The sequence below is a fragment of the Pseudophryne corroboree genome, chromosome 5 (assembly GCF_028390025.1).
Source record: "Pseudophryne corroboree isolate aPseCor3 chromosome 5, aPseCor3.hap2, whole genome shotgun sequence".
NCBI classification, from domain to species: Eukaryota; Metazoa; Chordata; class Amphibia; order Anura; family Myobatrachidae; genus Pseudophryne; species Pseudophryne corroboree.
This window is the reverse complement of record NC_086448.1, coordinates 201,120,346-201,146,147: the sequence shown is the minus strand read 5'-3', so window position 1 is coordinate 201,146,147 and position 25,802 is coordinate 201,120,346. Positions and strand designations below refer to the sequence as shown.

Here is a 25,802-nt window from a genome sequence, read left to right as displayed (position 1 = left end):
GTGATTTATACCCTCTGTAAAATCCACAAGAGTTTGGAACATCCACCGGGGAGACCCATTGTGGCGGGCACAGAATCCATAACATCGAATCTGTCGCAATTTATTGACCACACTTTACAACCTTTAGCTCAGAAGACCAGGTCATACCTAAGGGATTCTACGGCGGTGATTGAGAGAATCAACTCCCTACACTGGGAGTCCGATTACACCATGGTAACGGCTGATGTAACATCTCTGTACACGGCCATTGACCACGAACATGGCCTAGAGGCCACAAAATTCTTGCTTGATAAGGAAGATTTCGATTTAGGAAAAGAAGAAAAAATGACCTTGGGTGGGAGCACTCATTCCCGGAGAGTTATTTGCAGATATGATGTCTGTATGAGTAGTAATGTGATAATGAGAAGATTTAAAACATAACTTTTAATAATCTATATATAAAAGGCTAGGTACACTAATGGAGTTTACTGAAAATTTTTTTCTTTGTTTATAAAAACACGAGATACCCAATTTAATAATGAGATGGCTGTAAACTTTCTAAGCCATACATAACGTTAAATCTGCGAACATGTTGATGGATTGTTACTGTGATAATTCAGTATCTAGCAAGCAAATGCCCATCCCTCCGTGGGTTCAGTGCAAACACCAATTCAATTCCACTGGAGACCCACAACACCTGGTATTCCCAAATGGTCTCCCACTGAAGTACTGACCAGGCCCAACACTGTATCGCCTCCAAGATCGGACGGGATTGGGCATACCCAGTGTGGTATGGTAGTGGGTGACGTATGGAAAAGGGCAGAGAGTGCAACTGATTGCGGGATGTGTGTTATTGTGCTAGTTTTAGCCAAATACAATCCTCCTTATTGGATAAATTTGTTGACCGTCATTGCACCAATTTAGCGACCCAAACACATGGGTATGCAGAGGTTAAATCATATGGTCAACAAGAGTTGATAGCATAAGCCTCTATTGTTATTGTTCGTGGCGTGAGGCAAAACAAAAAGAGTAGCCTATTATAATTTAAGGCATGTGTAAGGAACAAACACAAAATTCCAATGAACCAAATGTCTGTTATTGCAGATTAAGTCTGTCAGGAAAGCACAAATTGAATAGTATCAACGATGGAAGGATTAGCTAAATTAGCACACAGATATATAGGTAGATGTGCTTTAAAGGAATATATATTTGCTGCAATAGGTTTAGACAGTGCAAACCATGAACATTCGCATACCAGCAGCTGATATAACCAATACAATTGTTGCCATAAATTTGACATAAGCTGATACTTAGAAGCCAAATGTAAATTTTTTTATATAGAGAAAGCACACATCGTTGCAGCTACCACTGCCCTGCACTGTGTTATAATTATATACTCAATTTACATTTTTTAAGCATACAAAACAGCCTAAACAATTTGCAGGCAAAGATTAGTGGCTAAATGCCACAAGTAATAGTGCAGTTAGTCATAGATAGCACCTATGATAAATTATTGTGTGCTTGACAAAGAAAGAAACTACTATTTTCCGTATATAAACCATGAAAAGCAGCTCAAGTGATTATCAGACAAAGAATTGGCAACTAAATATCACGGGTAGCGGTGTAACTAATAGTGCACAACACCTGCAGTTGATGATTCTAAGCATGTACTTGCACCTCAAAACCAGCAAAATAAGATTGCCCAAATAAGTATTTGGCTTGATGGTGATGGTGGGGGCAGTGAGCAGGGGGGAAGGGGGAGAGAGGATACTTATGCCGTGCGCCTCCCCGTCCCGTCGAGTGCCGCCGAGCCGCCTAAGTCCGTGCGGTGTGCAGACTGGCCGTCTCGCCCGGTCTCCTGTCCTCCGTTGCTGGTCTGAGACTGGTCACGTGAGAGCGCTCTCCGTGACCCACAATCACGTACGTATCATAGGTGCTATCTATGACTAACTGCACTATTACTTGTGGCATTTAGCCACTAATCTTTGCCTGCAAATTGTTTAGGCTGTTTTGTATGCTTAAAAAATGTAAATTGAGTATATAATTATAACACAGTGCAGGGCAGTGGTAGCTGCAACGATGTGTGCTTTCTCTATATAAAAAAATTTACATTTGGCTTCTAAGTATCAGCTTATGTCAAATTTATGGCAACAATTGTATTGGTTATATCAGCTGCTGGTATGCGAATGTTCATGGTTTGCACTGTCTAAACCTATTGCAGCAAATATATATTCCTTTAAAGCACATCTACCTATATATCTGTGTGCTAATTTAGCTAATCCTTCCATCGTTGATACTATTCAATTTGTGCTTTCCTGACAGACTTAATCTGCAATAACAGACATTTGGTTCATTGGAATTTTGTGTTTGTTCCTTACACATGCCTTAAATTATAATAGGCTACTCTTTTTGTTTTGCCTCACGCCACGAACAATAACAATAGAGGCTTATGCTATCAACTCTTGTTGACCATATGATTTAACCTCTGCATACCCATGTGTTTGGGTCGCTAAATTGGTGCAATGACGGTCAACAAATTTATCCAATAAGGAGGATTGTATTTGGCTAAAACTAGCACAATAACACACATCCCGCAATCAGTTGCACTCTCTGCCCTTTTCCATACGTCACCCACTACCATACCACACTGGGTATGCCCAATCCCGTCCGATCTTGGAGGCGATACAGTGTTGGGCCTGGTCAGTACTTCAGTGGGAGACCATTTGGGAATACCAGGTGTTGTGGGTCTCCAGTGGAATTGAATTGGTGTTTGCACTGAACCCACGGAGGGATGGGCATTTGCTTGCTGGATACTGAATTATCACAGTAACAATCCATCAACATGTTCGCAGATTTAACATTATGTATGGCTTAGAAAGTTTACAGCCATCTCATTATTAAATTGGGTATCTCGTGTTTTTATAAACAAAGAAAAAAAATTTCAGTAAACTCCATTAGTGTACCTAGCCTTTTATATATAGATTATTAAAAGTTATGTTTTAAATCTTCTCATTATCACATTACTACTCATACAGACATCATATCTGCAAATAACTCTCCGGGAATGAGTGCTCCCACCCAAGGTCATTTTTTCTTCTTTTCCTAAATTTAAATACGTTCGGACCATTGGGAGCACCGCTGACAATCACCATTTTGTCTGCCCATAGAGATTCATTCTGATGGTAGAAGGTGATTTATCTTAGACTACCCTCTAATCTGTCAGTTTTTCTCGGAGCAAATATTTTATTTACTGTTTTCATTACAATCTCTCTTTTTGATCCTGTGCGGCATTCCCAAACCCAAACTCCCCCTTTTCTAAGGAAGATTTCGATACAGAACATAAACTGTTTTTAATGGAGAGTACTGAACTAATACTGAAGAATAATTTCTTCTGGTTCGAGGAATCCTTCTACTTACAACTGCATGGCATGGCTATGGGCACCAGGTTCGCCCCCAGTTATGCCAACCTGTTCATGGCCCACTGGGAGGAACAATCTGTATACAGTGGGCGTGAGCTGGGGGCTGACCTGGTGCTCTGGGTGAGATATATTGATGACATATTCTTCATCTGGAAGGGGGATTCTGAGTCACTGGAGAATTTCTGTGATCAACTAAATCTGAACACAAGAAATATCAAACTGACATTTGAAAAGAACAAAGAACAGGTCAATTTTTTGGACTTGACAATTTTGGTGGATGATGGGAAGATAGAGACGAAAACCTTCATCAAACCTACAGATTGTAACTCTTTCATCCCTTATAATAGCAATCACCATCAGAATTGGTTATTGTCAGTACCCAAAAGCCAGTTCCACAGAGTGAGGAAGAACTGCTCGAGAATTAAGGATTACGAGGACCAAGGAATAGTGCTTAAATTACTATTCCTTGGAAAGGGGTATAAGGAGGATAACATCACCAGCTCATTCCCAGACTATGGAAAAAGGACTAGGGATGAACTTTTCCAGCACAAAAGAAACCAGAAGGAGAGGAAGGAAATGGGAAACAGAAATGGTGTCACGTTCATCACGAAATACAACAGTCAGTACAAGGATTTGGAACGTATTATAAGAAAGCATTGGGGGGATCTACTTAAGGACCCCACTTTGCAGGAATACATTACTGACAAACCTTTATTCGTCTATCGGAAGGCCGACAACATCAAGAATCGAGTGGTCAATAGTGTACTAGGAGATGGATGGAAGAAGAACGGTATCAAATCAAAGGGATTCTTTAGGTGCGGCTCCTGCACAATGTGCAAGAACTGCAAAGGTACAAATTCAGCCATTACAAAATATATGTCCACAAATACGACAAGAGAATTTCCCATCCACGATTTTATCACATGCGACAGTAAGAACGTCGTCTACCTAATACAATGCAAATGCAACAAGCAATATGTAGGTAGGATGACCCGGAAACTCAAAGAGAGAATGAGCGAGCATGTTAGGAATATCAAAAAAGGATTACCTACACATGGTCTGTTGGCACATTTTCAAAGCACACATAAATGCAATGTAGCAGACTTGGTGTCATTTTGTGGGATCCATACTGTCAAGAATAACTGGAGGAAGAATGACTCCGAGGAGAGATTGGCCAGGAAAGAGATGGAGATCATCTTCAAACTAGGAACTTTGAATCCCAGGGGGTTAAACCTCGATTTTGAGACCAAGTGGTTTCTGTAATTCTTCCTTTGGATGGTTGGAAGCTAGATCTCTTTCGGTCTGATCTCCCTTTGTTATTTCACCCTGCCCCTCGGTTTAGCCTTCTACTGAAATTACGATCAGAATATACCATTCACCCATAGGGAGCATAAGTTTTCCTCTAGGGGATGTGGGTGGGGAATTATATTCTTACGTTATCAATTGCTGTATATGATGTGGAGTGATGATTGAGGCACATCTGGGGTGAGGCTACCTCCCGGGTTTAGGATTATGATGGTCTGTCCCCCTTTTGTGTGGTCTTAATAGGGTATTTGGGGATATATTCCCAAGAAGAGAGGCCGTGTATATGTGGGCCTGGGGAAATATCCCTTTAAGGAAATTCTACATAAAGCTTTTTTTAGAATATTAATTTAGGATCCAATATATGTTAAGTTTTATATTACATAGGTTAGGTCACATATATGGACATTTTTGGCACAGTCCACCTTTGTCATATGGGGAAAGGAGTAGTGCCTATATATCCCCTTAGTCTTCCTGGATACCCAGGGCCAGCTCCTATACACAGTATCTTGCCAGGTGGCATGAAAATGATCTATTAAAATCTACATCCGGGAGAGTGTGGGATGTTTGAACTACATACCCCATACGTAATGATATACACCTATAAACCACCTACGTGCTGCCCACAGTTCGATCTGTGGATATGCACGGCGCCTCACTATAGAAACGGCTTCATTTAGCCGTTGCTATGGGAACATGAATGCCCGCCCGCACCCGGATGTCACTTCCGGCGGAAGTTGTGTGCGCTCCACGGAGCGTGGAGCGCACACCACAGAAGAACTCCCCGCGTCTGGTGCCGGCCATCCATAGCCGGACGGGGAATTTGAAATATCACTGAGGCGGGGTGTTGCTGGGGAGGTGGCGAGATCCGTCCTCATGGCAACAGTAATGTCCGCCCGCACTTCCGGCGGATGTGAGGTGCGTTCCACAGTGTGTGGAACACAAACAAACCAGGAATTAGCTGGTTTAAAAGTATACACTTATTTGAACAGTGCAGTTTGGTTATTTTAATGCTGCCACTATATGTTTGAGCAATTTCAGATGAAGCAGCACGTATATTAATTACATATAGATTTTTTAGATTTGATAATTGGACCCGCCCCCTTTAATGGATGCCACCATGCCACAAGGTATTTAAACCCAGAGAACACACCACCTAGACACACCTTGACAAAGACTTTTTAAGTTGAAAAGCGTTGGTGGTTAAGGAGGCACATCCCAATACCCAGGAGATCAGTACTTAGAAGTGTGGGAATCCGGATGCACCGCACCCCAGGTCTGTTTTTCACAACTACCTCCCAGTATTTGGATTTATTCCCCCATTTGTTTGCATGGTGGATTATGCCCTTAAGAAAACATTGTTTGTTTTAAATTGTTTTTAACAATAAATGGACACATTACCCTAAAAAAAACTTCCTTCTTTGTGGGTTCTATACATCTGGTGGCCCCGGGGAGAGTGCAACAGAGAAGAGGCAGGAAAATCACCTTCTAAAGAAACCCTGATGTGCCTTCAGGAATCCTGTAGAACGTGAGTTTGGGGTACGCATCACCCCCATTTTTTCCTGAATTGTGTAAAAATACCTTTATAGGAGTATTACGTCTTTATCTATGTGAGTTGGGTATGCTCCCAATTACGAATAAGATTTAAAACGTCTTTGGCAGTTCTGTATATCTGATTTATCATATTGAACGTATTACACCATTGGGGTTCCCCACCCCTTTTTCTCTTTCCTTGCTCTTGAGGGGAGTCCACGAAGGAGGAGGATCAAGTTGCATGGGGGAGAAAGATACCTTTATGGATACAGCACGCACATTGTACATGTGAGTACGGTGCGTACCTATACAGAATTTTCCATTCACACGTGCAGATTAGACTTTTGTCAAGTACTGTCATTTGAGGATCCCCACGTACCATTCACTTATAGTTACCCAGATTGTGGATGACTCCCCTTCATGGACTCTAGAATTTGGGACTGTTTTCTTTTGTTTGAATAATTGTTATCGAAACGCCATTTAAGGACTTACGGATAGATAGCGCAGCGGAAGGTGGACTCTTGTTTTTGTTCTAGTGTTTTGGTGGAGAAAGAGTGACATCTCCTTGTACACCCTCACTGTTGTTATCTGTGGGCGCAGTGTACACTCTCCTTTCTTTTTTGTATAGTATTTGTCGGTCATTCAGGCGAGTAAATTACAGCAGCCCACATAGTCCATCTGTGAATATGTTTGCACATAGAAATATCAGAAAAGAGAAATTTGAGGAAATTTTATCTGATAGATATGAATCCACCAGTTCAGGCGATGAGGATTTGGAGGGCCTCATGTGTAAAATAGAGAAAGCATTACTTAAGGAGGGCAGGATATGGTGGGAAATCATCTCCCTGGAGAGATATATCTCAGAGGAGATTATACCACGGGGATTAAGAATTAATAAACTACCCACCTATTCTGACAGGTCACCTTCCTTTAAAAAGGAGTGGTTAAAAATTATCGACTCATGTTCCCTTTCCTTAATGAGATTAATTGTAAGGGAGAGAGGTAAAGAACTGAAAGATCTAGAAAATGAGATAGAAATTTTGAAATCACTGGTGGACCCTCTCAAGGATTTACAGGAGTATAAGGAGATGGAGATGGAGATAATAGAGAAAGTAGCCTCTAATGAGAGAGATTTGATGGCGAAGAAAAAGTAGAAATATCTACATGATAAAATGGATTTTAAAGAAGGGAAGCAACACCTTATCACTAAGAAAGAGAAGAATTTCTTCCAGCAGAGGGATCCTAAACTAAGACCTCCAAAGGTCAGATTTCAGGATAGCGTAAGAAATCCTCGCCAGCCAAGGGAGGGTAAAACTAGGAGGAACTCATATCGGCATTGGAGCCAGAGGAGACTAGCGCAGGACGAACGACCATCAACCGAGAGGTTTAAAGCCAGGAAGGAAAGAACTGTGAAAAATCAAATATATCAGTCAGAAAGGATGGGAAGAGGAATAGAAAGAGAACGGTGGAGAAGACCATCCAGATCCGCTACCCCCGAAAGGGATGAGTATCGATATCCGAGATCATACCATTCACGTAGGACACCAATATGGAGACCAAGGAGAATGGACTCCTTCAGGGATATGCGAGAGGATGATCTTTTTTTAGACGAGGGATGAGATCAAGAAAGGAAAAGGTGATTAAGCAACTGGATGATCCAGTGACATACAAGAAACTCAGAGGGAATCCCTCGGAGGGGATAAGGAAGAAACTGACAGATCTTCTTGAGAAGTTTGAACGTAAGGAGGTAATCACAGAGAATGAAAGGGAATATATGACCATCACGAATCCATCAATTCCAGTGATTTATACCCTCCGTAAAATCCACAAGAGTTTGGAACATCCACCGGGGAGACCCATTGTGGCGGGCACAGAATCCATAGCATCGAATCTGTCGCAATTTATTGACCACACTTTACAACCTTTAGCTCAGAAGACCAGGTCATACCTAAGGGATTCTACGGCGGTGATTGAGAGAATCAACTCCCTACACTGGGAGTCCGATTACACCATGGTAACGGCTGATGTAACATCTCTGTACACGGCCATTGACCACGAACATGGCCTAGAGGCCACAAAATTCTTCCTTGATAAGGAAGATTTCGATACAGAACATAAACTGTTTATCATGGAGAGTATTGAACTGATACAGAAGAATAATTTCTTCTGGTTCGAGGAATCCTTCTACTTACAACTGCATGGCACGGCTATGGGCACCAGGTTCGCCCCCAGTTATGCCAACCTGTTCATGGCCCACTGGGAGGAACATTCTGTATACAGTGGGCGTGAGCTGGGGGCTGACCTGGTGCTCTGGGTGAGATATATTGATGACATATTCTTCATTTGGAAGGGGGATTCTGAGTCACTGGAGAATTTCTGTGATCAACTAAATCTGAACACAAGAAATATCAAACTGACATTTGAAAAGAACAAAGAACAGGTCAATTTTTTGGACTTGACAATTTTGGTGGATAATGGGAAGATAGAGACGAAAACCTTCATCAAACCTACAGATTGTAACTCTTTCATCCCTTATAATAGCAATCACCATCATAATTGGTTATTGTCAGTACCCAAAAGCCAGTTCCACAGAGTGAGGAAGAACTGCTCGAGAATTAAGGATTACGAGGACCAAGGAACAGCGCTTAAATTACAATTCCTTGGAAAGGGATATAAGGAGGATAACATCACCAGCTCATTCTCAGACTATGGAAAAAGGCCCAGGGATAAACTTATCCAGCACAAAAGAAACCAGAAGGAGAGGAAGGAAATGGGAAACAGAAATGGTGTCACGTTCGTCACGAAATACAACAGTCAGTACAAGGATTTGGAACGTATTATAAGAAAGCATTGGGGGGTTCTACTTAAGGACCCCACTCTGCAGGAATACATTACTGACAAACCTATATTCGTCTATCGGAAGGCCGACAACATCAAGAATCGAGTGGTCAATAGTGTACTAGGAGATGGACGGAAGAAGAACGGTATCAAATCAAAGGGATTCTTTAGGTGCGGCTCCTGCACAATGTGCAAGAACTGCAAAGGTACAAATTCAGCCATTACAAAATATATGTCCACAAATACGACAAGAGAATTTCCCATCCACGATTTTATCACATGCGACAGTAAGAACGTCGTTTACCTAATACAATGCAAATGGAACAAGCAATATGTAGGTAGGACGACCCGGAAACTCAAATAGAGAATGAGCGAGCATGTTAGGAATATCAAAAAAGGATTACCTACACATGGTCTGTTGGCACATTTTCAAAGCACACATAAATGCAATGTACCAGACTTGGTATCATTTTGTGGGATCCATACTGTCAAGAATAACTGGAGGAAGAATGACTCCGAGGAGAGATTGGCCAGGAAAGAGATGGAGATCATCTTCAAACTAGGAACTTTGAATCCCAGGGGGTTAAACCTCGATTTTGAGACCAAGTGGTTTCTGTAATTCTTCCTTTGGATGGTTGGAAGCTAGAACTCTTTCGGTCTGATCTCCCTTTGTTATTTCACCCTGCCCCTCGGTTTAGCCTTCTACTGAAATTACGATCAGAATATACCATTCACCCATAGGGAGCATAAGTTTTCCTCTAGGGGATGTGGGTGGGGAATTATATTCTTACGTTATCAATTGCTGTATATGATGTGGAGTGATGATTGAGGCACATCTGGGGTGAGGCTACCTCCCGGGTTTAGGATTATGATGGTCTGTCCCCCTTTGTGTAGTCTTAATAGGGTATTTGGGGATATATTCCCAAGAAGAGAGGCCGTATATATGTGGGCCTGGGGAAATATCCCTTTAAGGAAATTCTACATAAAGCTTTTTTTAGAATATTAATTTAGGATCCAATATATGTTAAGTTTTATATTACATAGGTTAGGTCACATATATGGACATTTTTGGCACAGTCCACCTTTGTCATATGGGGAAAGGAGTAGTGCCTATATATCCCCTTAGTCTTCCTGGATACCCAGGGCCAGCTCCTATACACAGTATCTTGCCAGGTGGCATGAAAATGATCTATTAAAATCTACATCCGGGAGAGTGTGGGATGTTTGAACTACATACCCCATACGTAATGATATACACCTATAAACCACCTACGTGCTGCCCACAGTTCGATCTGTGGACATGCACGGCGCCTCACTATAGAAACGGCTTCATTTAGCCGTTGCTATGGGAACATGAATGCCCGCCCGCACCCGGATGTCACTTCCGGCGGAAGTTGTGTGCGCTCCACGGAGCGTGGAGCGCACACCACAGAAGGACTCCCCGCGTCTGGTGTCGGCCATCCATAGCCGGACGGGGAATTTGAAATATCACTGAGGCGAGGTGTTGCGGGGGAGGTGGCGAGATCCATCCCCATGGCAACAGTAATGTCCGCCCGCACTTCCGGCGGATGTGAGGTGCGTTCCACAGTGTGTGGAACGCAAACAAACCAGGAATTAGCTGGTTTAAAAGTATACACTTATTTGAACAGTGCAGTTTGGTTATTTTAATGCTGCCACTATATGTTTGAGCAATTTCAGATGAAGCAGCACGTATATTAATTACATCTAGATTTTTTAGATTTGGTCATTGGACCCGCCCCCTTTAATGGATGCCATTATGCCACAAGGTATTTAAACCCAGAGAACACACCACCTAGACACACCTTAACAAAGACTTTTTAAGTTGAAACGCGTTGGTGGTTAAGGAGGCACATCCCAATACCCAGGAGATCAGTACTTAGAAGTGTGGGAATCCGGATGCACCGCACCCCAGGTCTGTTTTTTCACAACTACCTCCCAGTATTTGGATTTATTCCCCCATTTGTTTGCATGGTGGATTATGCCCTTAAGAAAACATTGTTTGTTTTAAATTGTTTTTAACAATAAATGGACACATTACCCTAAAAAAAACTTCCTTCTTTGTGGGTTCTATACATCTGGTGGCCCCGGGGAGAGTGCAACAGAGAAGATGCAGGAAAATCACCTTCTAAAGAAACCCTGATGTGCCTTCAGGAATCCTGTAGAACGTGAGTTTGGGGTACGCATCACCCCCATTTTCTCCTGAATTGTGTAAAAATACCTTTATAGGAGTATTACGTCTTTATCTATGTGAGTTGGGTATGCTCCCAATTACGAATAAGATTTAAAACGTCTTTGGCAGTTCTGTATATCTGATTTATCATTAGAGATGAGCGGGTTCGGTTTCTCTGAATCCGAACCCGCCCGAACTTCATGGTTTTTTTCACGGGTCCGAGCAGACTCGGATCCTCCCGCCTTGCTCGGTTAACCCGAGCGCGCCCGAACGTCATCATGACGCTGTCGGATTCTCGCGAGACTCGGATTCTATATAAGGAGCCGCGCGTCGCCGCCATTTTCACACATGCATTGAGATTGATAGGGAGAGGACGTGGCTGGCGTCCTCTCCATTTAGATTAGAAGAGAGAGAGAGAGAGAGAGAGAGTGATTGACCTGATTTACTGGAGCTTAGGAGTACTGTAGAAGTGTAGAGAGTGCAGAGTTTACTAGTGACTGACCACAGTGACCACCAGACAGTGCAGTTTTATTTAATATATCCGTTCTCTGCCTGAAAAAAACGATACACACAGTGACTCAGTCACATACCATATCTGTGTGCACTGCTCAGCCCAGTGTGCTGCATCATCTATGTATATATATCTGACTGTGCTCAGCTCACACAGCTTATAATTGTGGGGGAGACTGGGGAGCACTGCAGTGCCAGTTATAGGTTATAGCAGGAGCCAGGAGTACATATTATATTAAAATTAAACAGTGCACACTTTTGCTGCAGGAGTGCCACTGCCAGTGTGACTGACCAGTGACCTGACCACACTGACCACCAGTATAGTTAGTAGTATACTATATTGTGATTGCCTGAAAAAGTTAAACACTCGTCGTGTGACTTCACTTGTGTGGTGTTTTTTTTTTTATTCTATAAAAAACTCATTCTGCTGACAGACAGTGTCCAGCAGGTCCGTCATTATATAATATATACCTGTCCGGCTGCAGTAGTGATATATATATATTTTTTATATCATTATTTATCATCCAGTCGCAGCAGACACAGTACGGTAGTTCACGGCTGTAGCTACCTCTGTGTCGGCACTCGGCAGTCCATCCATAATTGTATACCACCTACCCGTGGTTTTTTTTTCTTTCTTCTTTATACATACATACTACTACATCTCTTTATCAACCAGTCTATATTAGCAGCAGACACAGTACAGTACGGTAGTCCACGGCTGTAGCTACCTCTGTGTCGGCACTCGGCAGTCCGTCCATAATTGTATACCACCTACCCGTGGTTTTTTTTTCTTTCTTCTTTATACATTCATACTACTACATCTCTTTATCAACCAGTCTATATTAGCAGCAGACACAGTACAGTACGGTAGTTCACGGCTGTAGCTACCTCTGTGTCGGCACTCGGCAGTCCGTCCATAATTGTATACCACCTACCCGAGGTTTTTTTTTCTTTCTTCTTTATACATACATACTACTACATCTCTTTATCAACCAGTCTATATTAGCAGCAGACACAGTACAGTACGGTAGTTCACGGCTGTAGCTACCTCTGTGTCGGCACTCGGCAGTCCGTCCAAAATTGTATACCACCTACCCGAGGTTTTTTTTTCTTTCTTCTTTATACATACATACTACTACATCTCTTTATCAACCAGTCTATATTAGCAGCAGACACAGTACAGTACGGTAGTTCACGGCTGTAGCTACCTCTGTGTCGGCACTCGGCAGTCCGTCCATAATTGTATACCACCTACCCGAGGTTTTTTTTCTTTCTTCTTTATACATACATACTACTACATCTCTTTATCAACCAGTCTATATTAGCAGCAGACACAGTACAGTACGGTAGTTCACGGCTGTAGCTACCTCTGTGTCGGCACTCGGCAGTCCGTCCATAATTGTATACCACCTACCCGTGGTTTTTTTTTCTTTCTTCTTTATACTTATACATACTACTACATCTCTTTATCAACCAGTCTATATTAGCAGCAGACACAGTACAGTACGGTAGTCCACGGCTGTAGCTACCTCTGTGTCGGCACTCGGCAGTCCGTCCATAATTGTATACCACCTACCCGTGGTTTTTTTTTCTTTCTTCTTTATGCTTATACATACTACTACATCTCTTTATCAACCAGTCTATATTAGCAGCAGACACAGTACAGTACGGTAGTCCACGGCTGTAGCTACCTCTGTGTCGGCACTCGGCAGTCCGTCCTTAATTGTATACCACCTACCCGTGTTTTTTTTTTCTTTCTTCTTTATACTTATACATACTACTACATCTCTTTATCAACCAGTCTATATTAGCAGCAGACACAGTACAGTACGGTAGTCCACGGCTGTAGCTACCTCTGTGTCGGCACTCGGCAGTCCGTCCATAATTGTATACCACCTACCCGTGGTTTTTTTTTCTTTCTTCTTTATACTTACACATACTACTACATCTCTTTATCAACCAGTCTATATTAGCAGCAGACACAGTACAGTACGGTAGTCCACAGCTGTAGCTACCTCTGTGTCGGCACTCGGCAGTCCGTCCATAATTGTATACCACCTACCCGTGGTTTTTTTTTCTTTCTTCTTTATACTTATACATACTACTACATCTCTTTATCAACCAGTCTATATTAGCAGCAGACACAGTACAGTACGGTAGTTCACGGCTGTAGCTACCTCTGTGTCGGCACTCGGCAGTCCGTCCATAATTGTATACTAGTATCCATCCATCTCCATTGTTTACCTGAGGTGCCTTTTAGTTGTGCCTATTAAAATATGGAGAACAAAAATGTTGAGGTTCCAAAATTAGGGAAAGATCAAGATCCACTTCCACCTCGTGCTGAAGCTGCTGCCACTAGTCATGGCCGAGACGATGAAATGCCAGCAACGTCGTCTGCCAAGGCCGATGCCCAATGTCATAGTACAGAGCATGTCAAATCCAAAACACCAAATATCAGTAAAAAAAGGACTCCAAAACCTAAAATAAAATTGTCGGAGGAGAAGCGTAAACTTGCCAATATGCCATTTACCACACGGAGTGGCAAGGAACGGCTGAGGCCCTGGCCTATGTTCATGGCTAGTGGTTCAGCTTCACATGAGGATGGAGGCACTCAGCCTCTCGCTAGAAAAATGAAAAGACTCAAGCTGGCAAAAGCAGTAGCACCGCAAAGAACTGTGTGTTCTTCGAAATCCCAAATCCACAAGGAGAGTCCAATTGTGTCGGTTGCGATGCCTGACCTTCCCAACACTGGACGTGAAGAGCATGCGCCTTCCACCATTTGCACGCCCCCTGCAAGTGCTGGAAAGAGCACCCGCAGTCCAGTTCCTGATAGTCAGATTGAAGATGTCAGTGTTGAAGTACACCAGGATGAGGAGGATATGGGTGTTGCTGGCGCTGGGGAGGAAATTGACCAGGAGGATTCTGATGGTGAGGTGGTTTGTTTAAGTCAGGCACCCGGGGAGACACCTGTTGTCCGTGGGAGGAATATGGCCGTTGACATGCCTGGTGAAAATACCAAAAAAATCAGCTCTTCGGTGTGGAGGTATTTCAACAGAAATGCGGACAACAGGTGTCAAGCCGTGTGTTCCCTTTGTCAAGCTGTAATAAGTAGGGGTAAGGACGTTAACCACCTCGGAACATCCTCCCTTATACGTCACCTGCAGCGCATTCATAATAAGTCAGTGACAAGTTCAAAAACTTTGGGTGACAGCGGAAGCAGTCCACTGACCAGTAAATCCCTTCCTCTTGTAACCAAGCTCACGCAAACCACCCCACCAACTCCCTCAGTGTCAATTTCCTCCTTCCCCAGGAATGCCAATAGTCCTGCAGGCCATGTCACTGGCAATTCTGACGAGTCCTCTCCTGCCTGGGATTCCTCCGATGCATCCTTGCGTGTAACGCCTACTGCTGCTGGCGCTGCTGTTGTTGCTGCTGGGAGTCGATGGTCATCCCAGAGGGGAAGTCGTAAGACCACTTTTACTACTTCCACCAAGCAATTGACTGTCCAACAGTCCTTTGCGAGGAAGATGAAATATCACAGCAGTCATCCTACTGCAAAGCGGATAACTGAGGCCTTGGCATCCTGGGTGGTGAGAAACGTGGTTCTGGTATCCATCATTACTGCAGAGCCAACTAGAGACTTGTTGGAGGTACTGTGTCCCCGGTACCAAATACCATCTAGGTTCCATTTCTCTAGGCAGGCGATACCGAAAATTTACACAGACCTCAGAAAAAGAGTCACCAGTGTCCTAAAAAATGCAGCTGTACCCAATGTCCACTTAACCACGGACATGTGGACAAGTGGAGCTGGGCAGGGTCAGGACTATATGACTGTGACAGCCCACTGGGTAGATGTATGGACTCCCGCCGCAAGAACAGCAGCGGCGGCACCAGTAGCAGCATCTCGCAAACGCCAACTCTTTCCTAGGCAGGCTACGCTTTGTATCACCGCCTTCCAGAATACGCACACAGCTGAAAACCTCTTACGGCAACTGAGGAAGATCATCGCGGAATGGCTTACCCCAATTGGACTCTCCTGTGGATTTGTGGCATCGGACAACGCCAGCAATATTGTGTGTGCATTAAATATGGGCAAATTCCAGCACGTCCCATGTTTTGCACATACCTTGAATTTGGTGGTGCAGAATTATTTAAAAAACGACAGGGGCGTGCAAGAGATGCTGTCGGTGGCCAGAAGAATTGCGGGACACTTTCGGCGTACAGGCACCACGTACAGAAGACTGGAGCACCACCAAAAACTACTGAACCTGCCCTGCCATCATCTGAAGCAAGAAGTGGTAACGAGGTGGAATTCAACCCTCTATATGCTTCAGAGGTTGGAGGAGCAGCAAAAGGCCATTCAAGCCTATACAATTGAGCACGATATAGGAGGTGGAATGCACCTGTCTCAAGCGCAGTGGAGAATGATTTCAACGTTGTGCAAGGTTCTGCTGCCCTTTGAACTTGCCACACGTGAAGTCAGTTCAGACACTGCCAGCCTGAGTCAGGTCATTCCCCTCATCAGGCTTTTGCAGAAGAAGCTGGAGACATTGAAGGAGGAGCTAACACGGAGCGATTCCGCTAGGCATGTGGGACTTGTGGATGGAGCCCTTAATTCGCTTAACAAGGATTCACGGGTGGTCAATCTGTTGAAATCAGAGCACTACATTTTGGCCACCATGCTCGATCCTAGATTTAAAGCCTACCTTGGATCTCTCTTTCCGGCAGACACAAGTCTGCTGGGGTTGAAAGACCTGCTGGTGAGAAAATTGTCAAGTCAAGCGGAACGCGACCTGTCAACATCTCCTCCTTCACATTCTCCCGCAACTGGGGGTGCGAGGAAAAGGCTCAGAATTCCGAGCCCACCCGCTGGCGGTGATGCAGGGCAGTCTGGAGCGACTGCTGATGCTGACATCTGGTCCGGACTGAAGGACCTGACAACGATTACGGACATGTCGTCTACTGTCACTGCATATGATTCTCTCACCATTGAAAGAATGGTGGAGGATTATATGAGTGACCGCATCCAAGTAGGCACGTCACACAGTCCATACTTATACTGGCAGGAAAAAGAGGCAATTTGGAGGCCATTGCACAAACTGGCTTTATTCTACCTAAGTTGCCCTCCCACAAGTGTGTACTCCGAAAGAGTGTTTAGTGCCGCCGCTCACCTTGTCAGCAATCGGCGTACGAGGTTACATCCAGAAAATGTGGAGAAGATGATGTTCATTAAAATGAATTATAATCAATTCCTCCGCGGAGACATTGACCAGCAGCAATTGCCTCCACAAAGTACACAGGGAGCTGAGATGGTGGATTCCAGTGGGGACGAATTGATAATCTGTGAGGAGGGGGATGTACACGGTGATATATCGGAGGATGATGATGAGGTGGACATCTTGCCTCTGTAGAGCCAGTTTGTGCAAGGAGAGATTAATTGCTTCTTTTTTGGGGGGGGTCCAAACCAACCCGTCATATCAGTCACAGTCGTGTGGCAGACCCTGTCACTGAAATGATGGGTTGGTTAAAGTGTGCATGTCCTGTTTTGTTTATACAACATAAGGGTGGGTGGGAGGGCCCAAGGACAATTCCATCTTGCACCTCTTTTTTCTTTTCTTTTTCTTTGCGTCATGTGCTGTTTGGGGAGTGTTTTTTGGAAGGGACATCCTGCGTGCCCACTCCTAAATGGGCCCGGTGTTTGTTTCGGCCACTAGGGTCGCTTATCTTACTCACACAGTCAGCTACCTCATTGCGCCTCTTTTTTTCTTTGCGTCATGTGCTGTTTGGGGAGTGTTTTTTGGAAGGGCCATCCTGCGTGACACTGCAGTGCCACTCCTAGATGGGCCCGGTGTTTGTGTCGGCCACTAGGGTCGCTAATCTTACTCACACAGCTACCTCATTGCGCCTCTTTTTTTCTTTGCGTCATGTGCTGTTTGGGGAGGGTTTTTTGGAAGGGACATCCTGCGTGACACTGCAGTGCCACTCCTAAATGGGCCCGGTGTTTGTGTCGGCCACTACGGTCGCTAATCTTACTCACACAGCTACCTCATTGCGCCTCTTTTTTTCTTTGCGTCATGTGCTGTTTGGGGAGGGTTTTTTGGAAGGGACATCCTGCGTGACACTGCAGTGCCACTCCTAAATGGGCCCGGTGTTTGTGTCGGCCACTAGGGTCGCTTATCTTACTCACACAGTCAGCTACCTCATTGCGCCTCTTTTTTTCTTTGCGTCATGTGCTGTTTGGGGAGTGTTTTTTGGAAGGGCCATCCTGCGTGACACTGCAGTGCCACTCCTAGATGGGCCCGGTGTTTGTGTCGGCCACTAGGGTCGCTAATCTTACTCACACAGCTACCTCATTGCGCCTCTTTTTTTCTTTGCGTCATGTGCTGTTTGGGGAGGGTTTTTTGGAAGGGACATCCTACGTGACACTGCAGTGCCACTCCTAAATGGGCCCGGTGTTTGTGTCGGCCACTAGGGTCGCTAATCTTACTCACACAGCTACCTCATTGCGCCTCTTTTTTTCTTTGCGTCATGTGCTGTTTGGGGAGGGTTTTTTGGAAGGGACATCCTGCGTGACACTGCAGTGCCACTCCTAGATGGGCCAGGTGTTTGTGTCGGCCACTAGGGTCGCTTAGCTTAGTCATCCAGCGACCTCGGTGCAAATTTTAGGACTAAAAATAATATTGTGAGGTGTGAGGTATTCAGAATAGACTGAAAATGAGTGGAAATTATGGTTTTTGAGGTTAATAATAATATGGGATCAAAATGACCCCCAAATTCTATGATTTAAGCTGTTTTTTAGGGTTTTTTGAAAAAAACACCCGAATCCAAAACACACCCGAATCCGACAAAAAAAATTCGGTGAGGTTTTGCCAAAACGCGGTCGAACCCAAAACACGGCCGCGGAACCGAACCCAAAACCAAAACACAAAACCCGAAAAATTTCAGGCGCTCATCACTATTTATCATATTGAACGTATTACACCATTGGGGTTCCCCACCCCTTTTTCTCTTTTCTTGCTCTTGAGGGGAGTCCACGAAGGAGGAGGATCAAGTTGCATGGGGGAGAAAGATACCTTTATGGATACAGCACGCACATTGTACATGTGAGTACGGTGCGTACCTATACAGAATTTTCCATTCACACGTGCAGATTAGACTTCTGTCAAGTACTGTCATTTGAGGATCCCCACGTACCATTCACTTATAGTTACCCAGATTGTGGATGACTCCCCTTCATGGACTCTAGAATTTGGGACTGTTTTCTTTTGTTTGAATAATTGTTATCGAAACGCCATTTAAGGACTTACGGATAGCGCAGCGGAAGGTGGACTCTTGTTTTTGTTCTACTGTTTTGGTGGAGAAAGAGTGACATCTCCTTGTACACCCTCACTGCTGTTATCTGTGGGCGCAGTGTACACTCTCCTTTCTTTTTTGTATAGTATTTGTCGGTCATTCAGGCGAGTAAATTACAGCAGCCCACATAGTCCATCTGTGAATATGTTTGCACATAGAAATATCAGAAAAGAGAAATTTGAGGAAATTTTATCTGATAGATATGAATCCACCAGTTCAGGCGATGAGGATTTGGAGGGCCTCATGTGTAAAATAGAGAAAGCATTACTTAAGGAGGGCAGGATATGGTGGGAAATCATCTCCCTGGAGAGATATATCTCAGAGGAGATTGTACCACGGGGATTAAGAATTAATAAACTACCCACCTATTCTGACAGGTCACCTTCCTTTAAAAAGGAGTGGTTAAAAATTATCGACTCATGTTTCCTTTCCTTAATGAGATTAATTGTAAGGGAGAGAGGTAAAGAACTGAAAGATCTAGAAAATGAGATAGAAATTTTGAAATCACTGGTGGACCCTCTCAAGGATTTACAGGAGTATAAGGAGATGGAGATGGAGATAATAGAGAAAGTAGCCTCTAATGAGAGAGATTTGATGGTGAAGAAAAAGTAGAAATATCTACATGATAAAATGGATTTTAAAGAAGGGAAGCAACACCTTATCACTAAGAAAGAGAAGAATTTCTTCCAGCAGAGGGATCCTAAACTAAGACCTCCAAAGGTCAGATTTCAGGATAGCGTAAGAAATCCTCGCCAGCCAAGGGAGGGTAAAACTAGGAGGAACTCATATCGGCATTGGAGCCAGAGGAGACTAGCGCAGGACGAACGACCATCAACCGAGAGGTTTAAAGCCAGGAAGGAAAGAACTGTGAAAAATCAAATACATCAGTCAGGAAGGATGGGAAGAGGAATAGAAAGAGAATGGTGGAGAAGACCATCCAGATCCGCTACCCCTGAAAGGGATGAGTATCGATATCCGAGATCATACCATTCACGTAGGACACCAATATGGAGACCAAGGAGAATGGACTCCTTCAGGGATATGCGAGAGGATGATCTTTTTTTAGACGAGGGATGAGATCAAGAAAGGAAAAGGTGATTAAGCACAAAAGGGGTTCGCGGGGAGCAACCTCTGCACTCAATCACCGCAAGAAATATCTTTTACTTAGAAAGGAAAACACCAGGGCTTTAAAGACCAATACGAATATTAACACCAATCCAGCCCTAGAATATACCAAGATCTACAACCTCAGTAAATACACTATAACTGAGGACAAGACTAATGTTTTGAAAAAAGGGCAGAAATATGCCCCATCTAGCAATATGGATCGCTTCGGAGCTTATGTAGACCTTCAGAGGTTTATAAGAAAATTTACCTTGAAGAAGTTCTTCCATGACCAGCCCGCAACGGAACCAGTGGGGAGCGCACCATCCATCTTTAGACCAAAATCAGTCTTCTTCCCGACCCATAAGAAGGGCTGTTTCATTGAAACATTCGAAAAAATGGTGAAGGAGGATATTGAGAACAACTCATTTAGGAAAATTAGGGAACCCAATCTGAATAAGAAAGAGCGAGAAGCCCTTAAGAGCCTGGAGGAGAATATATCCATCGTTATAAAACCGGCGGATAAGGGAGGCTCGGTGGTCATTCAGGATGTGGAAGATTATAAGAAAGAGATCATGAGACAACTGGATGATCCAGTGACATACAAGAAACTCAGAGGGAATCCCTCGGAGGGGATAAGGAAGAAACTGACAGATCTTCTTGAGAAGTTTGAACGTAAGGAGGTAATCACAGAGAATGAAAGGGAATATATGACCATCACGAATCCATCAATTCCAGTGATTTATACCCTCCGTAAAATCCACAAGAGTTTGGAACATCCACCGGGGAGACCCATTGTGGCGGGCACAGAATCCATAACATCGAATCTGTCGCAATTTATTGACCACACTTTACAACCTTTAGCTCAGAAGACCAGGTCATACCTAAGGGATTCTACGGCGGTGATTGAGAGAATCAACTCCCTACACTGGGAGTCCGATTACACCACGGTAACAGCTGATGTAACATCTCTGTACACGGCCATTGACCACGAACATGGCCTAGAGGCCACAAAATTCTTCCTTGATAAGGAAGATTTCGATACAGAACATAAACTGTTTATCATGGAGAGTATTGAACTGATACTGAAGAATAATTTCTTCTGGTTCGAGGATTCCTTCTACTTACAACTGCATGGCAACAGGTTCGCCCTAAGTTATGCCAACCTGTTCATGGCCCACTGGGAGGAACAATCTGTATACAGTGGGCGTGAGCTGGGGGCTGACCTGGTGCTCTGGGTGAGATATATTGATAACATATTCTTCATCTGGAAGGGGGATTCTGAGTCACTGGAGAATTTCTGTGATCAACTAAATCTAAACACAAGAAATATCAAACTGACATTTGAAAAGAACAAAGAACAGGTCAATTTTTTGGACTTGGCAATTTTGGTGGATGATGGGAAGATAGAGACAAAAACCTTCATCAAACCTACAGTTTGTAACTCTTTCATCCCTTATAATAGCAATCACCATCAGAATTGGTTATTGTCAGTACCCAAAAGCCAGTTCCACAGAGTGAGGAAGAACTGCTCGAGAATTAAGGATTACGAGGACCAAGGAACAGCGCTTAAATTACAATTCCTTGGAAAGGGGTATAAGGAGGATAACATCACCAGCTCATTCTCAGACTATGGAAAAAGGACCAGGGATGAACTTATCCAGCACAAAAGAAACCAGAAGGAGAGGAAGGAAATGGGAAACAGAAATGGTGTCACGTTCATCACGAAATACAACAGTCAGTACAAGGATTTGGAACGTATTATAAGAAAGCATTGGGGGGTTCTACTTAAGGACCCCACTCTGCAGGAATACATTACTGAAAAACCTATATTCGTCTATCGGAAGGCCGACAACATCAAGAATCGAGTGGTCAATAGTGTACTAGGAGATGGACGGAAGAAGAACGGTATCAAATCAAAGGGATTCTTTAGGTGCGGCTCCTGCACAATGTGCAGGAACTGCAAAGGTACAAATTGAGCCATTACAAAATATATGTCCACAAATACGACAAGAGAATTTCCCATCCACGATTTTATCACATGCGACAGTAAGAACGTCGTCTACCTAATACAATGCAAAAAGCAATATGTAGGTAGGACGACCCGGAAACTCAAAGAGAGAATGAGCGAGCATGTTAGGAATATCAAAAAAGGATTGCCTACACATGGTCTGTCGGCACATTTTCAAAGCACACATAAATGCAATGTAGCAGACTTGGTATCATTTTGTGGGATCCATACTGTCAAGAATAACTGGAGGAAGAATGACTCCGAGGAGAGATTGGCCAGGAAAGAGATGGAGATCATCTTCAAACTAGGAACTTTGAATCCCAGGGGGTTAAACCTCGATTTTGAGACCAAGTGGTTTCTGTAATTCTTCCTTTGGATGGTTGGAAGCTAGATCTCTTTCGGTCTGATCTCCCTTTATTTCACCCTGCCCCTCGGTTTAGCCTTCTACTGAAATTACAATCAGAATATACCATTCACCCATAGGGAGCATAAGTTTTCCTCTAGGGGATGTGGGTGGGGAATTATATTCTTACGTTATCAATTGCTGTATATGATGTGGAGTGATGATTGAGGCACATCTGGGGTGAGGCTACCTCCCGGGTTTAGGATTATGATGGTCTGTCCCCCTTTTGTGTAGTCTTAATAGGGTATTTGGGGATATATTCCCAAGAAGAGAGGCCGTATATATGTGGGCCTGGGGAAATATCCCTTTAAGGAAATTCTACATAAAGCTTTTTTTAGAATATTAATTTAGGATCCAATATATGTTAAGTTTTATATTACATAGGTTAGGTCACATATATGGACATTTTTGGTACAGTCCACCTTTGTCATATGGGGAAAGGAGTAGTGCCTATATATCCCCTTAGTCTTCCTGGATACCCAGGGCCAGCTCCTATACACAGTATCTTGCCAGGTGGCATGAAAATGATCTATTAAAATCTACATCCGGGAGAGTGTGGGATGTTAGAACTACATACCCCATACGTAATGATATACACCTATAAACCACCTACGTGCTGCCCACAGTTCGATCTGTGGATATGCACGGCGCCTCACTATAGAAACGGCTTCATTTAGCCGTTGCTATGGGAACATGAATGCCCGCCCGCACCCGGATGTCACTTCCGGCGGAAGTTGTGTGCGCTCCACGGAGCGTGGAGCGCACACCACAGAAGGACTCCCCGCGTCTGGTGCCGGCCATCCATAGCCGGACGGGGAATTTGAAATATCACTGAGGCGGGGTGTTGCTGGGGAGGTGGCGAGATCCGTCCCCATGGCAACAGTAATGTCCGCCCGCACTTCCGGCGGATGTGAGGTGCGTTCCACAGTGTGTGGAACACAAACAAACCAGGAATTAGCTGGTTTAAAAGTATACACTTATTTGAACAGTGCAGTTTGGTTATTTTAATGCTGCCACTATATGTTTGAGCAATTTCAGATGAAGCAGCACGTATATTAATTACATATAGATTTTTTAGATTTGATAATTGGACCGGCCCCCTTTAATGGATGCCACCATGCCACAAGGTATTTAAACCCAGAGAACACACCACCTAGACACACCTTGACAAAGACTTTTTAAGTTGAAACGCGTTGGTGGTTAAGGAGGCACATCCCAATACCCAGGAGATCAGTACTTAGAAGTGTGGGAATCCGGATGCACCGCACCCCAGGTCTGTTTTTCACAACTACCTCCCAGTATTTGGATTTATTCCCCCATTTGTTTGCATGGTGGATTATGCCCTTAAGAAAACATTGTTTGTTTTAAATTGTTTTTAACAATAAATGGACACATTACCCTAAAAAAAACTTCCTTCTTTGTGGGTTCTATACATCTGGTGGCCCCGGGGAGAGTGCAACAGAGAAGAGGCAGGAAAATCACCTTCTAAAGAAACCCTGATGTGCCTACAGGAATCCTGTAGAACGTGAGTTTGGGGTACGCATCACCCCCATTTTCTCCTGAATTGTGTAAAAATACCTTTATAGGAGTATTACGTCTTTATCTATGTGAGTTGGGTATGCTCCCAATTACGAATAAGATTTAAAACGTCTTTGGCAGTTCTGTATATCTGATTTATCATATTGAACGTATTACACCATTGGGGTTCCCCACCCCTTTTTCTCTTTCCTTGCTCTTGAGGGGAGTCCACGAAGGAGGAGGATCAAGTTGCATGGGGGAGAAAGATACCTTTATGGATACAGCACGCACATTGTACATGTGAGTACGGTGCGTACCTATACAGAATTTTCCATTCACACGTGCAGATTAGACTTTTGTCAAGTACTGTCATTTGAGGATCCCCACGTACCATTCACTTATAGTTACCCAGATTGTGGATGACTCCCCTTCATGGACTCTAGAATTTGGGACTGTTTTCTTTTGTTTGAATAATTGTTATCGAAACGCCATTTAAGGACTTACGGATAGATAGCGCAGCGGAAGGTGGACTCTTGTTTTTGTTCTAGTGTTTTGGTGGAGAAAGAGTGACATCTCCTTGTACACCCTCACTGTTGTTATCTGTGGGCGCAGTGTACACTCTCCTTTCTTTTTTGTATAGTATTTGTCGGTCATTCAGGCGAGTAAATTACAGCAGCCCACATAGTCCATCTGTGAATATGTTTGCACATAAAATATCCTCAAATTTCTCTTTTCTAATATTTCTATCTGATAGATATGAATCCACCAGTTCAGGCGATGAGGATTTGGAGGGCCTCATGTGTAAAATAGAGAAAGCATTACTTAAGGAGGGCAGGATATGGTGGGAAATCATCTCCCTGGAGAGATATATCTCAGAGGAGATTATACCACGGGGATTAAGAATTAATAAACTACCCACCTATTCTGACAGGTCACCTTCCTTTAAAAAGGAGTGGTTAAAAATTATCGACTCATGTTCCCTTTCCTTAATGAGATTAATTGTAAGGGAGAGAGGTAAAGAACTGAAAGATCTAGAAAATGAGATAGAAATTTTGAAATCACTGGTGGACCCTCTCAAGGATTTACAGGAGTATAAGGAGATGGAGATGGAGATAATAGAGAAAGTAGCCTCTAATGAGAGAGATTTGATGGTGAAGAAAAAGTAGAAATATCTACGTGATAAAATGGATTTTAAAGAAGGGAAGCAACACCTTATCACTAAGAAAGAGAAGAATTTCTTCCAGCAGAGGGATCCTGAACTAAGACCTCCAAAGGTCAGATTTCAGGATAGCGTAAGAAATCCTCGCCAGCCAAGGGAGGGTAAAACTAGGAGGAACTCATATCGGCATTGGAGCCAGAGGAGACTAGCGCAGGACGAACGACCATCAACCGAGAGGTTTAAAGCCAGGAAGGAAAGAACTGTGAAAAATCAAATATATCAGTCAGAAAGGATGGGAAGAGGAATAGAAAGAGAACGGTGGAGAAGACCATCCAGATCCGCTACCCCCAAAAGGGATGAGTATCGATATCCGAGATCATACCATTCACGTAGGACACCAATATGGAGACCAAGGAGAATGGACTCCTTCAGGGATATGCGAGAGGATGATCTTTTTTTAGACGAGGGATGAGATCAAGAAA

At 43.7% G+C, this 25,802-nt stretch overlaps 2 pseudogenes; one reads left to right on the top strand and one right to left on the bottom strand.

The window, feature by feature from the left end:
- Nucleotides 1–664: 664 nt before the first annotated feature.
- LOC134930935 (5S ribosomal RNA) lies at nt 665–783 on the bottom strand (annotated as a pseudogene).
- A 1,825-nt stretch (nt 784–2,608) lies between these two features.
- Nucleotides 2,609–2,727, top strand: LOC134930924 (5S ribosomal RNA; annotated as a pseudogene).
- The last annotated feature ends 23,075 nt before the right edge of the window (nt 2,728–25,802 follow it).